Source organism: Lissotriton vulgaris, chromosome 11, assembly GCF_964263255.1.
Source record: "Lissotriton vulgaris chromosome 11, aLisVul1.2, whole genome shotgun sequence".
NCBI classification, from domain to species: Eukaryota; Metazoa; Chordata; class Amphibia; order Caudata; family Salamandridae; genus Lissotriton; species Lissotriton vulgaris.
The window spans coordinates 679,200,002-679,223,213 of record NC_141699.1 but is presented as its reverse complement, the minus strand read 5'-3'; positions in this window follow the sequence as shown (position 1 = coordinate 679,223,213).

The window sequence follows — 23,212 nt, the reverse complement described above, 5'->3', positions numbered from 1 at the left end:
TAACTTGTAATGGCTTTATGTTGAGATTTATATTTGATATCTCAACTGACAACAAAAACCCATCAACCTTGCAGGTGAGGTTCATGGTGAGGAGTAAGTGACTGGCCGAACCCTGTGCTCCATCAGGAACAAGGGCCAGAGTTTACTCCCAAGTTTAATAACCTCATAAGAAGAATATCAACAGCACTGGAAAGAGGTTGCTAATCAACAGAACACTAGCACGTTCAACCATACACCCTGTATGAGAAAGAAGCAGATGCAGCATAAAGGGTACCTTTTACTTACCATTCCATCTCTTAGCCACTGTGGGGCTAACTTATGAAAATTTGGAGCTGTGCAGCAAGTCACCCTGCTGTGCTGCACTGCATCACTGGGAAAGGGCAGGAATGACTGACTTTTCCCCCTGGGTGGTGCACCATGGGCTGCCTAGTGCTTTCGCAAACACCCTTGCACCATGGTGCAAAGGTGTTTACTTTGCATGCAGGATTGTTTTTATGAAGGAAGGGACACCTTCCTCCAGAAAAACAATGCACTGAGGCATATTACTCTCTAGCAATAAGGAGAAATAAAGATAATTATCCTCGTTACACCTCTCCTGGAGAATATATCTTTTTGGCACATTCCCAGGTTTGCAGAGTGTTGTAAATCTGGGAATGAATAAAAAATTATGGGCATGGCATGGGAACAACCACACAACTCTCAAAGAATGTTTTCCCAGAGCAGAGCAATGCAACACAGTGATTTGTGCTGCATTGTGTTACTACTGATTTTTGGAGCCGCTCAAAGTCACGGAAAGTGGCTTTTGTGCTTTTCGTGGCATCAAACATCTCACTTAGGGGTTTCCGTCACACATGTGTGTGCAAATATAACACACCCCTCTCATAAATGTGTCTCTATATTATTCAAAGATAAACTTAGTTTGACTGTAAATGAATCAGTGACTACTAATGCAAAGTGCACATGAACATGTTCAGAATGATATACCTTACACAAGGTGCAGCTCAACACAAAATCGCCCCATTACCCAACAGTTGAGCCAAGGTTTACAATGAGTCTAGGTTTGTGCCAAAATAATTCATCACGTTACAAAGTAACTTCTGGCATTATTGACTTATGACCTGTTCTTCCATCTCCGGAAAGAAACTAGCCAGGCAAGAAATGCCCACCTTTCCTGGCAGACTTATGCGGAAGGGATGGGGCAAAGATTTAGCAAGCATGTTTGCATGACCTACATCAAACTATCACAAACACAGACAGGAAAGGAATTGCCCTTGTTTACCGGTAGGCCGACTTTCCTTTAGAAGTGCAAGTAGTTATCATTAGTGTATCAGTTTTAGCTGCATCGGTGTAAAACAATTATGACTGTCTTACTTTGAAAGAGGGGGCATGGGGCAATTTTCCTTTCTACTATTAGGAAAGAGGGCACCTTTGCAGCTAAAAAGGGGGCTACAAGTGGGAGCTCATTTCGTTTCTGAAAGGGAAGAGAGCCTATATCAAGATTAGAGGTGTGATCAGGCATAGTGGGAAAGGGATGAAAGAGGCAGAGAAAACAGTCTGCTACCCATGGCCACAGCTGTTAATAGTTCAGCAAGTGCAGTTATGTTATTGCCCAGGAAAGCAAAGAGCTCACAGCACCCCAATTGTGGAGAACATCATTTTCTGGTCAATTCCAGTTTTTGTTTAATGTATTTGCTCTTCTGTAGGTCTATTATTAGCCACACAAAAAGTATTCCTGTGCACAGCTCTACCCCCTATCCCTCAATCCTTGCCATAAAGTTTTGGAGGATGGCCCCGCTTTCGAAATATTTTGCTGGGGCCGGGGTGCCCAGAGCAAAAAAGTTTGAAGACCTCTGGTTAAGGTGACTTTTTATGCTCCCATGATTGAGGCAACTGACGCTATTAGGACATTTTGGTAGTTGATAAGGAATTCCACAGCAAAAAGATCCTGACTAAGTGGTATTGAAATTGACACCTAAACATACATTGCTACCATATGAACAGATTGCCTTGTTGTTGTTGACTTGCATAGGCATTCTGCTTCTTTAAAATGTAAACTGTGTTAAAAAGCAATCAGGCAATGATGTACTCAATAGTAAATCAAGAAAGGTGATACTAAATGAATTATTTTTTCTGAAAAATATTTAGAAATTCTTTGAATATCCATGATAATGTATGATTGTTTAATTCGTTTCACTATTTATGTCAAACTGTTTTTTTTTAAATTCTTAACTATTTTTCAAACTAAGGAATATTGGGGCATATTACCAACAACTAGCGATAATTATCGCTATGTTGGTTTAGCGGCGTTATTTTTATCGCCGAGCTGCGGCGATTTTTATCGCTTAGGAACCTTGCTATTATCACGGTTTATCTCCTAAGCGATAAAAATCGGCCGAAATGCATGAATATCGCTGAAAAGTCAGCGATATTCATGCATTACCGAGCTAATGCTCTTAGCCATGTTATCCACCTACCATTGAATAACATGGCTAAGAACTGCTCAGGGGCAGGTGTTAGCTTTTGTAGATATTCGCGCTTAGCGCGAATATCTCCAAAAGTTGGTAATAGGAGATAGCGATGTTAGCGACTGTTTCCAGTCACTAACATCTTGGCACGCCCACTTTGCATGTCATTAGTGAAAAATATCACTGACATGCAAAGCGGGGCCCAAGATGGTCGCTATTTCCTACTAGCTGTCGCTAACTGGTGTTAGCGACAGCTAGGTAATAGGGAGATAAAATTATCTCCGCTTTCTTGGCTTTTAAAGCCAAAAAAGCGGAGATAAACCCCCTTGATAATATGCCCCATTGTTCATGATTCACTGCGGAATTTGTAGAAGTCTGTGTGTTACAGGCTCCAACCCCAGCTGGGCTGACTCCAACTTTTATCTTCCTGTTTTCCATGAACTAAGTCCACTTCTGCTCGTGAAAGTGCTACAAAGATGCCCGTGTTCCCTACTAAAAACTGTTATTATTTGTCGTGTTTTTCTTCTCTCTGGGCGTGAAGTGTGCAGAAAAACATTGTTCAATTGTGTATTACTGCCTGGCGGGCAAGAGAAGGAATCTTCTCTTAAATAATTGCGTAATTAAAGCACTTGGGCAAATTTACATTCATTATTAGGAGCCTAGTATAATCGGCTTCATTTCTCTTCAATTACATGTGTGATTTACATACTTATTAAGGCCAATAAATATTCTAACAGCAGTTAGCAGTTTCTTCATTCGCTGATCTGCCTTTGCACAGTAATGAAAGTGTGAGTGCGGCACTCATATTGTGGAGCACTTCCCTATAGATCATGTATTAAACAGTTATTGGTGTCGGCGGAGACATCAGCATTCCGGGTGGTGCTCATTTGCACCACATTACATATTGTAATTGTGCGATATTTCGCTCTCTTACTTTTACTATAAATCAGTTTAGTAGCAGCAAAAATCGAAGCGTCACAATTTTTAGCAACGGCGTAAGTCTGTCAAACGTTAAATCTGCTTGTGTTTTTAAGTTATTCCTTTTGTGGGGTAATTACGACTCGCCCATCTCAAATCGGGCTTTACCTATGATTGACATAAATAATAGGTCATAGGTGTCCATTACCGCTGCATGTTGCCTGTTTCATTGGGGACTCCACCCCCCAGAATTCAAAGCGCCAGGAGGCAATGCATTTTGCCGCACAGGAGGAGCTTAAAAACAGACCCAGGCTCCCGGGATCCAATAACTCATCACTGTCAGAAGGAATCTGACAGACGAAAACAAGACAGACAGACGCAGCGCGGGAGTCCATCACTACTGCTTGTTGCCTGCTTCATTGGGGACTCCACACCCCAGAATTCAAAGCACCAGGAGGCGCCAATGCGTTTTTCCGCCCCGAAAGGCACTTAAAAACAGGCCCAGGCTCAGGCAGGGCGGGACGAATACAGGCGTGCCCAGGCCATGGGCGGACCTATCCACGTCCGTCGGAGCCTGAAGGAGGCTTAGCTGCCCCCCCCTTAACGTCTGTCTTGGGGAACAAACGAATTGAGAAGATCAACATACTCCGTGTCTGTTAGTACATGTCTTACTGCTTTACCCAATAAGGTACCATTTTATTTCTTTTTTTTCGTCACTTTTTACTTCTTGCTGGGCCGCTTCTGCTTTAGTTGGACCTTTTGCCCTTATAATTAACTTACCTTCGTATTGTTATATCCCTGGGACAATGGGCAAACGCAAGGCAGGGGAGGCTGTTAAAAATGAAACCCAGACCAAAAAATACTAGGAAATCTGGGAAGGATAGATCTGGTGCGGCCCAACCAAACTTGCAATCCTTGGCTGACATTGATCACCCTATTGAGGAAGTGGAACGACTCCTAAAAACTAGCGGGAATAAAGTGAGTAAAGCGAAAAAGGGATAGAGAAGAGTCATCGGCCAATAGTCCCCGCGATGTTCAAGAAAAAAATGAAAGTCTTTGAACAACCAATTTGATTACTAGCCGTGTTTTTGACTCTCCAGAACTTGTGGGAACTCCAAATGAAATAACCTTTGACAGGATCAATTCAAATGGTTTAGAGGCAATTGAGAGCTCCGTATGCCCCTTGTTCCCCAAAATTAATATAGTTGCTAATGTTCCCTGTCACAGTCAATTTGAGCTGCTGCAGTCAGCTGATGACGCCACAGGGCTACAGCCCATTGTTGAAATGACGGGGCGTCAAGCTGAGTCCAAAGACATAAACCACGTGTCACCTCTCAGGATTTGAGCAATCATCTTGGAAGGCTGGATAGCTAACTAGACCACCTTAAAAATGTAATTCTACTGTTGTTGGACCAAGTCAACAAGTTATTATCTAGCACCTGCTTGTGAAAATATGCTAAAATTTCCCGGAGGGGGTTACTGAACTCTCATCCACTGCTCAGTCTTGTATGACTCGCAAAATCCCCTCTCCTATGACATTAAGTTCTACACCTCAACAGGAGATCCCCACTACCCCAAACAGATCTGAAACGGAAAAAGTGGGTGTCCTAAGTAAGATGCTGATTAGCTCTCAACATGCAGTGATCCAACCAAGCTCAAAGCGCCCAAGGCCGTTAAGTCCACTGAATTCATGGAGTTGTGTTACTAACAACACTGCCCGCATTATCCAGCCGAAGATGATGGAAGATCATTATACTAGTGTTATAAGTAGGCTGCCTAATGTTAACTCTCGGCTGCTAATGCCCAATCCATTGAGGAGACCTTGTGACAATGATCGCCGTTTGGTTTCACAAGACCATCCACACTCTCCTCATTTTAATTCTATCTATATGACAGAGGTCCCGAAGCTGAAACCTGGCTCCTATGAAGACCCCGATGCTCTGCTTAACAAAACAATCCATTGGCTGAGAGTTGAGAGGAAATGTCTTCTAGTGATCAGATCGAACCTTGTACTTTCCAAAAGGTTTACATCGAGCCCATTGCTCTATGACTATGTACAAGTTGCCTTCATATCACCCCATTTGGTCGAAAACGTAGTCAACTTTGAGTTACGCCCATGTAATTTGCACAGGAACCAAACCCTGGGAATACGGTTAAAGGCATCGCTGCCTTCCCTTGGAATCTCATGGAACTATGTAGCTGTCAAAACAAACTTGGACGAAATTAACTGACTGAGGTTGCCTCCTATAAGGACAAATGAAATTGAGCGAATCAGTTACAACTTGTAGATTTCATGTAACCTCTAATGCTATAGGGTGCACTGATGTAATTGCTCCATTTTCTGTTGCTCAAAATATTTTTTTGTCCATTGAACTGGGAGGGGGGAGTGACAAAGGCCTTGGCCAATAATCAGATGGGAATGAATGATGTATGCATCTCAGCAGGGAGCAAGGACCACTCAGCCTCTCATGCTATAGGGTGCATTGATGCTTTTGCTGACCCGGGTGAATTGCCTCATTATTGTGCAGGGATGAGGCAATACATTGCATGGCTAACCAACAGGTGGGGCGGGTAGATCTATCTTTTCCCAACAGGGTCCCATAGTTATGCTGACTTACATCTGACCTCATTAACCTCGTGTACATTCAACAACAAGTTTGCAGACAAGTGGTGAATGCATTATGCCATTTGCAGTTCCCACGGTATAGAAAACCTTGCCCAAAAGGAGATATTAGTTTTCCCGACTGGAAATGAGCTGAGTGGGCAGAGTTTTCCCCCTACTTTTTTAAAACTACTTTTGTGGAATATAGCTGGTTTGGGGCAAACATTAGTTGACTTTGATTGGATGGCATATATAGCTAAACAAGATAATTGCCTGTTTCAGGAAACATGGGGGATAGAAAAAGCATTTATTGATGGGTTCACTTGCTATAGCTTGGAGGCAAAACCGGCAGCCCATTTTGGAAGAGCTATAGGAGGGCTTATGATTTTAATCAAGAACAATTGTGTTAGTAGTTCTACGCAGATAGGGATTGACAGTTTGGTTTTAATGGGGGTTACTGTAAATTTTCCACCAAGACTCTGTTTATTTTTATTATTTATTTGAGGTGTACAAGGGGTCTAGACAAATCTCCCACATTATCACTCCTTGAGGGTCTTGTTGATAACTTGAAACCAAACACAAGAATTGTTGTGGTAGGTAACTTTAATACCACCTTTGAACGGATGTATGACTTTACAAGGCATACTTTTACAACGCATACCTTTACAGCGCATTTTTTACAACGCAACATCCATTTCAACTCATTCCATTACAACGCATGCCATTACAACGAATTTTTAAAAACTACCTTTACAACGCATTCCATTAGAACGCATACTACCTTTACAACGCATACCATTACAACGCATAACATTACATTGTATGTAAGGTAAGTATTGGATAGTGTAGGGGTAAAAATTACTATTCTAACTCCAGGGGGTGCAACAGCAGGCTAAGTGTTGGATAGTGTTGGGGTAAAAAATACTATTCTAACTCCAGGGGGTGCAACAGTAGGGTAAGTGTTGGATAGTGTAGGGGTAAAAATTACTATTCTAACTCCATGGGGTGCAACAGTAGGGTATGTGTTGGGTAAGTGTAGGGGTAAACATTAGTACTCTAACTCCAGGGGATGCATCAGTAGGGTAAGTGTTAGGTAGTGTGGGGATAAAAATTACTATTCTAACTCCAGGGGGTGCAACAGTAGGGTAAGTGTTAGATAGTGTAAGGGTACTATGCGTTGTAATGCTATGCGTTGTAATGGTATGCGTTTTAATGACGGCGTTGTAATGACATGCGTTGTAGTGGTATGCGTTGTAGTGTCATGCGTTGTAATGGTTGCGCTGCAATGGCATGCGTTGTAATGGATGTTGCATTGTAAAAGTTTTGTTGTAATGGTAGTGTGTTGTAAAAGTTGCGTTGTAAAGGTTGTTTCCCCCTTTGAACACTTGACTCACTCAAACAACATATCAAAAGAGGAAAATGAAGCCTGGGGTATTCCACCATTATTAGGTGTTCCTAGGAAAAAGCTTTCAAACGTTGCTCTAGAACTAGCTTCACTCACATTAAACAGGGGTCTCCGAGCACGTCATGGGTCCCCTTCCCTCTGATCCTACTAGGGCAGTTACAATTAAAAGAGGGGATTCCACTAGTACTGTTGATTATGTCTTAGTTGATATAAGATTGGGGCCACTCTGGAAGATATGAAGTGGTGACGCATCTGGCTAATGACCACAATTCTCCTGAAGTAACTGAGTCCCCCCTGCGTGCCACCATTTGTTAACATCTCCACAATTGGTGTGCAGTAATTAACCAGCCCTAGTCCGGCCTCTGGCCTTGCAGCGCCCCCCCCAGCATCCCCTACTTCATATTTCTCTCCCATGACCATGACTTTCTTACAGGCTATCACTCAGGCTTTATTCCCGATGTTCTTATAATGAACCCCCCCATTTTAATGGGGATCGAAACGCAGTTGACCGTTGCATCTTGACTCCAAACTGTCTTACATGATTTCTAATAGAGCAAACTATGCCTGTTTCATTGTGACTGTCTGATATTTGTATTCCTTCACAAAGTCACCTTGCACTTTTAATGCATGAGATCTTGAAGCCTGCTGACTTCCAACCTTTAACCCACGTAATCTGTGAATAATTTAGTTTTTGTTCTTCAATTTTTGTATGTTCACTAAATGTACTACATTTCCACTTAGGAGAACATCTTCACAGGTCTCAATGTAGGTCTGTGTCCTATTGTTCATATACCCTTCCCGGAGGGACCAATGCACCAAATTTGTTTGGCATCTGCCAACTATAACTCGTATTCCACCAACCTAAGCCAGGTCTTACACTTGAATACCTGTTGTGTATTTTCACCTTGAACTGACTGATGTAGAGCAATCATAAATCCTGATAACTCCTTAGTACATTGGGCATAATAGTTGTATATTGCCTATAATAAAAAATAAAAAACACTTTTTAGGGCATCAAAACAAACTTTGACAGACCTAAAAGAAAGGGACAGAAAAATAGCACAACATTAGCATAGCTAATATGATGTTGATAAGCAACTGGTTGCAAATGTGCATCACCAAACAGGTGAAATTATCCGACCCTCCGATTTTCCCATTTTGTTGTAATCCCACAATGCAGTACAGCACATACCCTTTAGCTATAATATTCTCTTTTCAAGGATTTGTCTCCCAAGTGCAAAAAACTGAAATGCAAAACCATGCAGCTTTACATAACACCGGGTAAATTGCTATATATTTATCCCATTGCAACTGTATGTTTTTTTTCCTAATCAAAAGAATTGCAAATTCATACTTACAGGTACTTTGCTTAAACAATATGCCCATGTTTCATGAAATATGTATACACCTACTCGTCAATATTCCACATTTGTTGAAGCGCAAACAATCACCCATAAGGGTCTGTAGGTGACGGGGGCCTTCGGGAAGATTAAGCAAGCTATTGCCCAGAGTCACATGGTGCTGGGCTAATCTGCCACCGGCGATCGAACCGTGATCACCAGATTCCAGCGTCAGTCGCCCTGGCCGTGGCGCCACACCTCTTCCAATGCATGTAAATATCCATCTATGTGTCTGCCTACATGTTATATTTCAGGGAACAAACCTTCTTTAGTTTCTAAATGAGAGACATGTTCATAGCATTGCTTATTCAGTGAGTTATGTGGCTGGCATTCACACAAAAGGCATGGAAGCGAGTCAGTGGTGGTGACAATGCTTGCATTCTGTAAATGTGGACCACCAGGAATTCAGTGACTAAGGTGTGGCTAGGTTACAGTGAAAGGAGCATGATCAAACTTCAGTGAGTGAACTACTGTAGAGATGCTGTTAGGAGGGGAAGGGCTTCAAATCATTGAGTAAGGCTGGTTGGCCTTCGGCTATTAGGGTTAGATAAGAGCCAGTGGCATAAACACTGTTAGGATGAAGTAATTGGAACTTGGCTATGATTTAGGGACAGAGGTGTGGCTAGGATTCAGTGACTAAAGCATTGCTTGAGTTTCTTGATTGTCAACACTGGCATTGAACGAGTTTTATCTATTGAGATTGAATTAATGGTCACTTCTTGGGTTCACTAAGTGAAACCTTACCTGTGTTTTAGAGAGTGAATTAAGTGCATTAAGCAAGACATGAATAGCATTCAGAGGGCTGCAATTAGAAAGTGAGACATAACTATTATATTTGGAGTGAGAGGTGGCCATATTCAGTTCTTGAGACACAGCTGGAAGTAGATTAGAAAGGTCTGACTGAGTGAAGCATGGGTGGGATTTAGTCAGGTGAGGTTCAGTGATGGAGGGTCTCCTGGGATTGATTTAGTCTGGTGTTAGAATGACACTGCAGCAGGGTTGAGTTTCAGTGAATGAGCCATGGAAAAGCCCACTATAATTCATCCCTGAACCCTTGTTAGCTCTATGTCTCTGTCTAAGACTATCATTCTGCAGCACAGGTACAATTCGAGCAAAAAGATGAGGGGCCCTAGAAATATAATTTTAGCAAAGAAAAAGTGCTATTGCAGGGGATTAAATGTGCAGTGCCAGTGCAAGCATATTTGCTGCCATACCTGAAGATACATTTTCCTCCTCTTTTAACAATAAGCCCACATTGTGTGCTTGTCATGGCCATGTGGTTCCCGCCTTCTGTTTATTTTATTTGTTAAACTCTTTATTGGCGACTGCGTATCACATCACATTATACAGTTAAACATTTCTATCAGTGTACAGTCTTTTCTCTTTACTCCCACAACCGGTAACTCCAGACTAAAAAAAAAATCAACTGCAATATCTTGTTACTTTCAAACCTTTCAAGTAGCGCAATATCATAAGCTGTAAAACAGTATACTCCTTTCACCCCTGACAGGGTTTCTCGTACGCCGCTGTGTACTTTGTCTTAGCTATGTAACAGTAGTCCAGGATCTCCTTAGTCTAACCTTTCCCCTCCCACCCATCTCCCCCACCCCGTTTCGTACGTCTTCTGGTCCATTCATGTATCTGGTAATCTGTCCGGGCATTAACCAGCCTCATCCCGGCTAGTGTATGCATACTCATCTGACCAATCTGTGCGCTACCTGGGCTAGGTCGCTTCATGTCAACCCTACACTCATTCTCCACACTTTCACACCTAGGAGCCGTCCGCACGTGTTGGCTCCCTCTCCATTTCCTCCACCTCCAGTAGCATCCGTTCCCCCTCCTGCGCAATCGGGTATTTCCGTTGTCCTCTCTCTCTTCCTCCCTACGCAAGACTGTTCCCTCAGCTCTGCCCCACCTTAGTAAGTCAGATTGCCATACCTCCAGATCGGGAGGCCTGGCGGATTTACACCTCATGGTTACAACTCTGATTGCCAGCAGCAAGGATAAGTCTAGGAACCTCTCCTGGGCCTTATGGTGTTTGGGGCGTTTCCGGTGGCCTATCAGGCAAGGCAGTACCTCCTCCGGGACCGGGAGAGCCGTGATTGTACGCAGGGCCAGGCAAATCCCACCCCTGTAACTACGCAGACCTGGGCATGCCCATAGCATATGGAGAAGGCCGGCTTTGTCAGCTCTGCAACGGGAACATTCTATGTAGCCTGTGGGGGGTGGGGTATGCCCTGTGTAGTTCCATAGCTTGTATGAATTTAAACTTAACATTCGGAGAACCTTTCTAGGGTGTTCTAGGATAATCTTCCAGGCACCATCCGTCAGTGCCTCGCACAAATCTAGTGTCCAGGAGTCTCAGAGTGGATTAAGAGATATGGCAGCGTGTTCCCTGATCCCGGTGTATAGCCAGCGCACCAAGTGTCCCCCGGTACCCATATAATAAAGAAGATGTACCAGTTCACTCTGTGGGGCCCATTTATTTCGTACATAGTGTGATACTGTGGTGTGTAGGATGTAGAGCTTCGGGGCTGCCCCAGTGATTTGCAAAAAGGAGTCATGGTCCAATAGTGTGTCGTCCCCAAAAAGATCTCCCACTGTGTCCACTCCCGCATCTGTCCAGGGTTGCAATCTACCCCGCGTCAGTCGTCCCTGAGGCGTTGGAACGCCTAACAGAGAAATGTTGGTGGTTCCAGCCTTCTGGTGTCTCACAAAGCATCTGTTAACATTTTCCTTTCATTACAACCTGCCCTCAGATGACAGGCTCAAAGAGCAAGGAAGACAATAAAGAGTGATAAATCAGGGTTCATAGGTCTGTTTAGGGGAGGCATAGTGATACAGCAAGGGGAGGAGCAGGGATCAGGTTAGGGAGCAGCAAGTCATAGTAGAAACAGTGACAGGGGTAGATTAATTGAAGATGTGCTTTCCAGGAGATGAGGTTTAAAGTTAAAAAAGGCACGGGAGGGGATTTGGCAAAGGTCATCTTTCAGGGGCTCCCTCTGAAATTCACAATCTAAACAGGGACAGGATGAAAATGTATTGTAGTACCAGCTATTCAACTGCCCTTTCAGTATTTAAGTGGACATCATAGTCACAAAGTGTTACATCTTATTTTCAGGCACAGAAAAACTAGATTGGTCAACAAACAGATCCAGCTGAGTGATCAAGAAAGCTTCTGGGGAGGATTGTCTTGCCAATCTATTTCCCACAACAGCCCATAGTAGAAACCTTGAGACAAACTCTGACTCAAAAAGAACAGCCATTAGGCATTTTATCTCATACCAGAGGGAGCTAGTACATGAAGGTGGCAAGCATTAATCTGGCATTATCTTCCAACTTTATAAGGGTATACTGCCTGAGCATCAAGTCTTAACTATTGTTCTACTATAAAATTGTAGCTAGAATATCGACTACTAAAACATTGTGGAGTAACCGTGTAGTTTAGCAGGAGGTTTACGTGGAACGGGCATAGCCATGGGGAGGGTGGTTAGGAAGGCAGGAGAAAAGAGGGGTCTGGGGCCTGGTGGGTATGCACAGAGGAGGAAGATATAATAATGGGAAGAGCAGTGAATGGAGGGAAGACAGAGTGGAAAGGGAATAGAATATAGGAAGGGAGTGGTATAAGTAGTGTGATGTCGTTGAGAAGGAAGTGAGTGTAGGGGGAGGGAAAGAAAAAATAAGTATAGATTGGTAAATGATGGTTGAAGGAGGGTTGAAAGAGACAGATCTGAGGTAGCCATCAGGGGCCCCGAATGCACAGGAATGCCTTTTTGGATGGGAGCTGAGGCAGAGGAGAATCAGGGTATGGTAGTGACGGAGATGGTAGTGTCATGACCTTATTGGAGCTGGCCCATGGGAGATGATCAGTCCAGAGTGTCCCACCTGATGATGAAGACAGGGGGTTTGAGGTATTCATCAAGGGTGTTAGTATGGAGGAAGAATTAAGGCGTTGGTGAAGGGAGACAATGGTAGTCGAAGGGAGTAGAACATAAGGCAAGGCCAGTGAGGGAGATGGAATGTGAGGCAGAAGGAGGGTAAGAGAACAGATGTTTTCAACAGTGGTAAACTGACTTAGTAGAAGCAAGAGTCGCTCTGTGGCATTTGCATGAGAGAAAAACAAAAGACCATTAGCCATTTAAGCCTGTGGATTTCGGTGCTCAGCACTGACACTTAATAATCAACACTGGTGCTTTTCAGAAGTGATTTACCAAGAATCACGTGATGTTGAGCCGACCCCAAGACTCGAACCTGGTTCCCCAGCTCTGAAGTCTGCAGCTCTGGCCATTACACCACATCTTCTCCCCATTTTCTTGGTTAGTAGTTGGTTCAGTTAGGCGCTAACAGGAAAAATGGGCTGGTGCAAACTGCCTCTTGACGAGAGACCCAGCACTTCTTTTTTGACAAAGTAACCAATTCTACTAGCTTAAAGTGGTTGTACCAGCAAAAAGACCAATGGCAGCATTGATATAGTGGATATTTGGGCAGATACTTCAGAAAACTTGAGACAGCTGCAACCATGAATATATCAGAGGGGCGGATTGGCCCAAGAGGTGAGTTAAAATGAGGCTCTGCCAGGGTGATCCACAATCTGCTCAGTTGGGCCTGAGGACATTGCCGAATTTTTTAAACATCGGAGCCCGACTGGCCAGGCACAAAATGGTGGCTGCGCCGGACAGACAGACCAACGAATGGTGAGGCTGACGAGCTGGAAGTGGATTGCCTCGGCAGCACAGGACCGATCCTGATGGCCAGCTCTGCCCAGTAAGTAAATGCCTGAGGCCCCAGGGAGAGCATATCTGAGGGGAGACATGGCGAATTGGCCGCTCTGTTAGCCATAGCGCTGCTGCCAGAATAACGGCTGACTCTGGGATGGGGAGTCCTCCTCTTCCATACCCTTCGGCACACGTGACCCCCGGGGGAGTCTACCTGCAGACGTGCTGGCGCAGAGCTTTCGCTTCTGGGCCCAGTGGAGCTGACCCGTGGAGCTGACACCCGGCCGAACAAAGTGACCACAGTCTCAGTCAAAACTCTAAACCACACAGACTTAGGGTCCAACATATGTGGATTTAAAGGAGTGGCGACGGAGACAGCAATTGAAAAGAACACCCTCACAGGCAGCTGTGAGGAAAAGGGAAACCAAAACCGCCTTAGACAAAGGACAGCCTAAGGGGTGCCACAGTTAGTGAAGAAGACGACATAACAACAGTGTCCTCTCCAGTGGGCGGTGACGGGAGCCTGTTGTCTTAACTCTGTGGCTTCAACTCTAAAGCTACCTTGGTTTGATGCCCGGTGGAGCTACCTTGCGAACCATAGTGGAGATTAACTTTGGGCTCCCTCCTTTTATTATCACCTACCTAGCCGGACTTCGAGCAAACCTTCGTGCGTCTCTCCTGACCTTATCTTCCCCCTTTTTCTTCCCCCAACCCTCTCCCCTCTCCGCTCCTACTCTTTCCATCTTCTGTCCTCTGCCATCACCTGTCCCTGCCCCTTGTCCCCACATTGTTTCTCAGTGAACCTCTTCCCTCGACACTTGAGACCGAACTATTTTGTCTGATGCCCGATGGAACTACCTGGTTTAGCTATAGGGGAGATGGGCCATGGATTCCCTCCTTGGTCGTCACCTACCCAGTCGGTCTTCAGACAGGCCTCCTTTCGTCTCTGCGGTTGTCTCTTCCCTTATCCTCACTTTCCCACCTCCCCTACCCACCACTAATTTTCTTTCTCCTTTCTCTCCTCTCCCAATGTATTGCTGTTTGTCTGATGTAATTTGTAATTGTAGATCTTTTTCTGTTATATTGTTGAACCACATTGTTGCACTTCCCTTCGTCTCTCCTGTCATCTCCTCCCGCATACTCCCTCTAGTTATGTCTCTCCTTCTCTCCTCTCTCAATGTATTGAGACTGAACTATTTTGTTTGATTGCCGATGGAGCTACCTGGTTTAGCTATAGAGGAGATGGGCCGTGGATTCTCTCCTTGGTCGTCACCTACCCAGTCGGTCTTTAGACAGACTTCTTTTCATCTCTCCTTATTGTCTCTTCCCTTATCCTCCCTTTCTCACCTCCCCTACCCCCACTACTTTTCTCTCTCCTTCCTCTTCTCTCCCAATGTATTGCTGATTGTTTGATGTAATGTGTTATTGTTGATCTTTTTCTGTTATATTATTGAACCACCTTGTTCCACTTCCATTCGTCTCTCCTGTCCTCTCCTCCCGCATCCTCCCTCTATTTTATGTCTCTCCTTCTCTCTTCTCTCAATGTATTGAGACAGAACTATTTTGTCTGATGCCCGATGGAGCTACCTGGTTTAGCTATAGAGGAGATGGGCCGTGGATTCCCTTCTTGGTCGTCACCTACCCAGTCGGTCTTTAGACAGACTTCTTTTCTTCTCTCCGTATTGTCTTTTCCCTTATTCTCCCTTTCTCACCTCCCCTGCCCCCCCCACTACTTCTCTCTCTCCTTTCTCTCCTCTACTAATTGTATTGCTTATTTTTTTATGTATTCTGTAATTTGTTGAACTTGCTCTGTTACATTGTTGATTCTCATGTAAAGCGCTCTGATACCTTCGGGTCTAGCCAGCGCTATATAAAACTCTTTAAATAATTTAATAAATAAATAAGAGGGGGCGCTATGAATGCTGTCTAGTACAGTTTGTTACAGGTTGCCAATATATCAAGAGTTTCATGGAGTTGAACATAATGGTTATGTTAACTGGAGGCATGCTGAGTGCCGGGAAGGAGATGTTAAGGAAAAGAGGCCAGAAGAGAGGTAAAAACGAGGGCCACAGGGGCTGAAGAGCAAATACTTGGAGAAATAGCAGGAGAAACATATGTGCATGTTTCTTGGAGTTGTGGCGATTCAGCAGCATTCATGAACAATTTTCTCAAATTGACAAGCTGGTGCAGTGGTATGCACAGGTGGAAAGGTTCTTAAAGTGCCTCCGAAAGATATGGATTGGCTTAAAATTAAAAAAAAACTACTCAGGAGCCAAAGGAGACTGTACATGAGTATTAGGAGAGATTGTTGCAGGTATTTTAGCAGCATAGTGGACGTGAATATCCTGAGGAAAATAATATGGGAATTGTTGTGTACCAGTTTTGTATTGGAAATGAAGCCATAGAATCGTTTGCAAATAACTCAAAGCTAGATCTGTGGGCAAAATAAGTTTCTCACCAAATCCTGAGAGATGCCTAATGCTGTAGTGATAAATTTAGACATGAATCAGAAAAAGGTAAAATAAAAACTTATGTTGGCACTGACAAAGCTGGCTCAGAAAGATTTTCAGAACCCTTCTTTTATAGGGAACCAAGAAAGCATGTTCTGATGTCACAGTCCAGTTTTCAGGGGAATCAAGGAGGAATGCAAATGTCACAGGGAAGAAGTAGATGTGTTCCTGTGGTCGTAGGATCTGGATTAGAAATCACTGCTATGAAAAAAGATTACAGCTTATCACATCTGTCCTCGGACTGGAAATTGGAAGAGGGAATTAATGTAATACTGAAAACACTGGAGGAAATGTGCAAGTGCCAGAAGGTATGCAATTGCAAAATGTGCCTGCTCAGAAAATAAAACTGCCAGTGCAGGGACAGGTCTTGCTGATGCCAATTGCATCTACATAAACTAAGAATCCTAGATTTTAATTTAAACCAAATAAAAAACATGATACTAATCAGTTTCAGAATGCCATGCCACAATTTCATAACCCATAACCAGAATACCCTGCAACAATTACAGTTATTCGAAACTGATGATTCTGGTTCAGAGAATTCTCAGTACCGGTGCGTGAGAGAGGAAGAAGAATGCATAGTTGGCGCACTCTTACAGGTAGACCAGAGTGACCCTTATGTGGAGCTAAAAATTTCTGGCCACTCCATATCATTTCTGATTGATACCAGTGCTGGCAGGTACACAGTTAGAACAGTGGAAGTCCCAGATATACCTCTCTCTGGGAGAACTATACAAGTTGTAGGAGTAACAAATTAACAGATCAAAATCCAGTTTCTGAATAGTTTCCAGTAAAGATAGCTTCATTCGAAGAGGAGCAGCAATTTGTTTTTTGCAATTCAAGCCCTGTAAATTTGTTAGGAAGGGATTTTTTGTGCGAGTTAAATTGCACTATTCACTGTACATTAGATGACGTGGAGTTCCAGACACGTGATGAGTATGTGGATTTTAAATTGATTAAACATCAGACTGAGACAGGAATATTCCCCTTGCTAACTATTGAAGAATTACCAGAAGATCTGAAAGAAACAGTGAATGCCAAAGTTTGGGATTTCACAGGGAAAGACATCAGACTAATTAAAGGTGTAGAGCCAGTCCGGATTATGGTGAAATAAACGTTTACATACCCCAGAACAACCCCCATACCATTTGAACCCAGAGACAATTGCAGGAATACAACCAGTGATAGATAACATGTTACAAAAAGGAATCTTGAAAGAGTTAATTGTAAGTCCATGTTACTCTCCAATTATGGGGTTAACAGAAACCCAATGGTAATCATATGATAGTTCAAGATTTAAGAAAAATAATTCTCAATGTGCTCCTTCCCATAATAGCAGATAGCATTGGATGTGGTGATTGTGTTTGTGTTGTGTTGTCCCCCATCCCTGTTCTCCTGAATCAAGAATCACGATTGTAGAAATGCAACCCAAAGATGTACATGCTCTTTTGCACCCGATTGTACTGTCTTTTGAGCTTGTTCAATAAAAAGAGTTTAAAAAATAAAATTAAGAAAAATAATTAAATAGTAATGCCCTATTGTCCCGTGGTACCAAATACAGCTGCCATACTGTTCTAAATCCCATGTACTCTAGAATGGTTTACTGAAATTAACCTATGTCAGGTTTTCTTCTCAGTGCCATTGCATGAAGAAAGCCAATTTCTATTTTCTTTTGTCTTCCAGCAGAAGGTATTACAGGGTATCGTGTCCACAAGGGTATTCAGATAGTCCATCTATCTTTAAACAGATTCTAAAAAGAAATTTAAAGACTCTGAAAATGCCAAACAAATCGAGTCTTGTGCAATGTATAAATGATTTGCTTGTGGTATCAGAAACGCAGAATGCATGTAAAAATGACACCATCGAACTTTTGAACCGCCTGGCTAAGAATGGACACTGTGGGGCATATTTACATGCTCCGAATGCCACCAGATCGTCTCTTTTTCTGATGCTCCTGTGGCGTTGCTCTCTACTACATATTTACAAGGTGGCATTAAGCCACTAAACGTGGCTTAATGCCACTGTGTAAATATATTCCCCTTACCGCAGCAGTCTGCTATGGCAAAGGGGCGGACAATGGGTGTTACAGTGGGTGCTCCACTGCAACATCTATTGCTTTTTGACGCTGCACCATATTTACATGGATGGAGCAGCACCAAAAATGAAGGCCTGTTATAACTTGGTCTTAGGATGGTTGATACAAGGAGAAATTATTAATTTCTCCTCATATTTTTCTCCTTCTATCTGTGCTGCATTCTGCAGCAGACATAAAATTGGCACATCACCTTTACAGATTGTTTATGTGCAGGAAGATGTTCCTTCCTGCACTTAAACAATCACCCCCGCAGCACAGACACCCTTGCAAAAAAGCGCAAGGGTACATGCACTAGCGCTAAGCAGCTTTTTTATCAACAGTGCTTGAGGAAATGCTGGGGTGAGCTGTATTTGCGAAAATATAGCCCATCCCAGCATTTAAAAAATGTCAGAGCGTAGCATTACCAATTTTGGAGTAACACCAAGCTCTGACATTTTACTGTAAATACCCCGTAAAGTGTCTCTGGAGAAATTGCAGTACTGTCAAAAAGAAGATCAATATCTGCAATACATTGTTGTGAAGGGAGCTGGGAAAGTGTCACCTGAAAGAGTGGAAGCAATCTTGCAGATGAATCCACCACGAACTCAGAAAGAAATTTGAATTTTTGGGGGAATTGTAGGCTACTGTAGACAGTGGATACAAAACTTTTCCTTAGTGGAGAAGCCTCTACTGAGACTGACACAAAGAAATGTGTCTGATCCAATTACATGGGACAATGAATGTACAAATGCATTCCTAGAGTTGAAGTAAAAACTGTGTTGCGCCCCAGAACTAGGAATGCCACATTATACAAAAGAATTCAAGCTATTTGTCAGTGCCAGAGATGGGTGCGCTCTCTCAGTTTTGACACAAGCACATGAAGGATCTTAAAAGCCTGTTGCCTACTTTTCTACCACCCTGTAGTGGCAGGACTTCCGGCTTGCCTTAAAACAGTGGCCGCTGCAAGTAATAGTCTGGAAAAGAGCAAGAGCATAGTGATGTGATACCTACTAACTGACATGGTTCTACACTCTGTGGAGCTGTTGTTAACAAGAACAAAGACCCAATACATGACCCACAATAGGTTAAAACACTATGAACAGAATATCCTTTCATCAGACAATGTTGTTTTAAAAGTTGCAGAGTATTGAAACCTTCAACATTATTGCCTGTAAATGATGATAATAATTGTGATGAGAGTGAACACAACTGTCTAGATGTCACGGAATTGTGCACTAAATCCTGCCCTGACATTAAGGATGAACCTTTGACTGAGCCTGATCAGGTGTTATTCGTACATGGCTCATGCGTGCAACATAATGATGGCACACACAGAGCAGCATATGCTGTGTGCACCAAAAATTATATGGTTGCAGCTTTATGGCTTCAAAATATATTTTCTGCTCAAGTTGCTGAACTGACTGCTCTTACTAAAGCCTGCAGTTTAACTGCTCAAATGAGAGTCGCCATATTTACTTTCAGCCAGTATGGGTTTGGGGAGGTCCATGATTTTGGGCACTTGTGGTCACAGAGAGGCTTTCTTACATCCTCAGGAACCCCTATAAAGAATGGGTCGCACATCAAAGACCTACTGGATGCTCTGCAGTTTCCAGGAGAGATCGCTGTGGTAAAGTGCTTAGAACATCAAGGAGGAAGCAGGTACTTTGCCATGGGCAACGATACACTGACTCAGTATCCAGGAACTGCGCTCTGTTAGCCTGTTCATTTAATGGAGGTTTTACCTGTGAGTCCAAAGAGGAGAGTTCTTTTGCAATGTTGATGAAAGTCACAGATACTTGGGACAAACTGAAATGGGTGCAGGAAAATGTGTCAGAAGCAGAACAGAATGGTTGGATAAAGCAGGTTGCAAGAAAAAACAAATTGATATATAGATGTCAGCTGATGGGAGACTGGTATTACCGGATAGTTTGCTGTTTGCAATGACAAAATACTGCCATGGATATAGACACTTAGGAAAAAATGCAATTGTGAGACTTTTCAGACAGAATTGGTATAACTCCAGATTCAGGATGCTACTAGAAGAGGTTTGTCATTGGCGTATAATTTTCAACGGTTAAATGTAGAGAAATGGACACATGTCACTTTAACATACTTAGGGAGATCAGTTGGCCAATTCAACAGGATACAGATGGATTTGATCAAGATGCCTGTCCATAACAGGCTGCAAGATATCCTGGTGACCATGTGTGTCTTTTAAATATGGGTGGGAGCCTACCCAACTATAAGAAGCAACAGCCTCACTGTAGCAAAGATATTGTTGTGTGAATTGATCCCAGATTCAGCATGCATGAAAGTTATGAAAATTATCTGCACAGCTCTACAGATTGAACAAAGATTACATTGCAGTTACAGACCAGAAGCCTCAGGTATTGTTGAAAATATAAACAGTCCAATCAAGTCTAGATTGGCTAACGTCTGTGCATACACTTCTATAAAATGGCCAGATGCTTTACCTTTGGTACTGATGAATATTCAGAATACACCTGACAGGAAGACAGGGTTATTCCCCCATGAATTCCTAATGGGCAGGGCAATGAGATTACCCACCATTCCTGCAAATGCTCTCTTGAATATTACTGACAATATTATTTTGGATTACTGTAAAGGAGTGGCTGACATAGTCTATTCTGTCTCTCATCGGGTCTCAGCTGCCACTAAAGACCTGCATCAAGATCAGTGCCATGACCCCAATCCTGGGTATTGGGTTGTGATCAAGAGGCACCTTCAAAAGATTTGCCTTGACCCCAGATGGAAATGTCCCTTTCTGGTAATCCTCACTACACAAACAGCTGTTAAGTGTACCTGAATCCCAAACTGGATTCATGCCTCACACACCAAAAGTGTGAGCAATCCAGAAGAAGTGCCTTTGGTCCTTGATCCTGAGTGAAGGGCATTGGTGTTTGCACAACCAGTTGAGAGACAGCCCAGACCAGCATTGCCATTGTCAGTTCAGCAGCAAGAAGATGAGAAGGGTGAAGACCAATTGACAGAAAATTCAGTGCATGCACCTGAAATAATGCAGAATGGCGTGGAGATAACTAACGAAAGAGAAGCTGAGATTGAATGACTGTCCAAAGTACTGTTGATGTGGTCATGAGAAAAGAATATCCAGGTGACGGAACCAGCACTGGAACAAGGAGGTTAAATGAACAAGCAGAATGGCAACTAAGCAATAAAAACAAGAATCCAAGGAGAAGTTCAACAAAAGCTCTAATACCAGAAATAATACCTGAAGAGGCTGAGTCTAGTGATAAAAATAGACTAGACCTGAATTTGCAGAACCTAAAAAAATTTAAAAGAGCACAAATGCCTTGTCACAGATATTCAACACCTGAATGTTCATATTTTGTGAACACTGCTTTGGAAGATTTGTGCAATGTGAACCCCAAACTATTTGAAACTCCCTGAAACAGAAGGAGAAGATACTTGATCTGTGTCTATTAGACACTTTTTATGTTAGTTCTTTATTTTACAGAAGACCGACCTAGGCCCAAGCTGAAAGTTACAGAAGAGTAGAGACAACATTTTAGAAGAACATGGAGTAGGGTTAAGGATTGTCTGGTTTGAAGCGTAACTGAGCCCATATACTGTGTTCCAACATTTTATCTACCTTGTTCTTGAGTATAGGGTTGGTGTTGTGTGTGTATTTATTGGTTGTAAGTAGTGCCATTGGTTCGAGTTTGTCTAGGATTGCTCGTTCTATTTGTAGCCATACTGGCGTGTATTCTTGGGGGGGTGCCAGCCAATATGCTCCCTGTTTTGCTATGCATGCTGTTTGGAAGGTTCTGTACTCTGCCAGATTCTGCCCCCCCTAGCTGTTTATCTAATCTTAGTTTTTTAGGCTAATCCTGGCTCTTTTTTATCTCCATATGAATTTGCTGATCAGTTTTTTTAGCTTGCGGTGGAAGTCATCCGTAAGTGTAAGCGGAAGCATGGTCATTAAATAGTTGACCAGTGGTGTGATCATCATCTTTATTGTTTCCACTCTCCCCCACCAGGTGGTAAATTTGGGCAACCAGGATTCTAAAAGGGATTTTACCTTTGTTAACAGGTGGGCTTCATTGTTGTCTAGTGTTGCTTTCAGGTCAGTGTCAAAGTGGATCCCCAGATTCTTGATGGAGCCCCTTTGCCACGTCAGCCCTGACTCCCTATGGTTTCCTTATATGTGTGTACGCTGAGGGGTTTGCTTTCTGATTTGTCTTTATTAAATTTGTATCCTAAGTGTTTTGAGTATGAATCAATTACACATCAACAACAAAAGAGTGTTCCTGTTCTGAATAAGGTGGAAAAAAGCACAGAGCACAAGGAACCAACAAAGCCCATTTGGTTTGTTAAGAAAGCCCTCACTCACCGACCTGGTCGGTGACTTGCTTCATCATCGGGCCCCACCGGGTGTGACCGAATGCCACCCCGGTGTGCTGCGACGCCAGAATTACTGCGGAGCTGGTTTTGTGGGGGTGGGAGGGCTATGTGAAAAATGATGTGAATAGTGTGAAGTGGTGAGTTAAAATTGCCTTGTATGTATCAAAAAATTCATTTAATCAAAGATCATCAAGGGCAAGGTTAAAAAATGTGTTGGTGAGTAAGGCCAACTAATTGGATGGTCTACTCCCACTAGCATTAAGTGACAACGTGAATGGTCAAACCAAATGGGCTTTGTTGGGTCCTTGTGCTCTGTGCTTTTTTCCACCTTATTCAGAACAGGAACACTCTTTTGTTGTTGATGTCTAATATAGTTTGGGGACTAAGAGTGTTCATAACTCTCCCTATCTCTCTTGTTGTTTTTGAGTATGAATCAATTACCCAAATCAGTGCCTCGATGGACCTCTTCGGGTGCCCTGTTACAATGAGGATGTTGTCTGCATACGCGGCTACCTGGACCTCTACATCCTTGATGCAGATCCCCTTCATTTCTTTATTATCCTTGATGTCCCTGATTAGAGGCTCCATTGCGAGCAGGAAGAGAGAGGGAGAAAGGGGGCATCCCTGTCTTGTACTGCGTTGTAAGTCGAAGGGTTCTGTGACAGCTCCATTTATTACTATTCGTGCCCTAGGAACACTGTCGATTGCCTTTACCTTCCTAGTGTAAGCCTCTCCCAGGT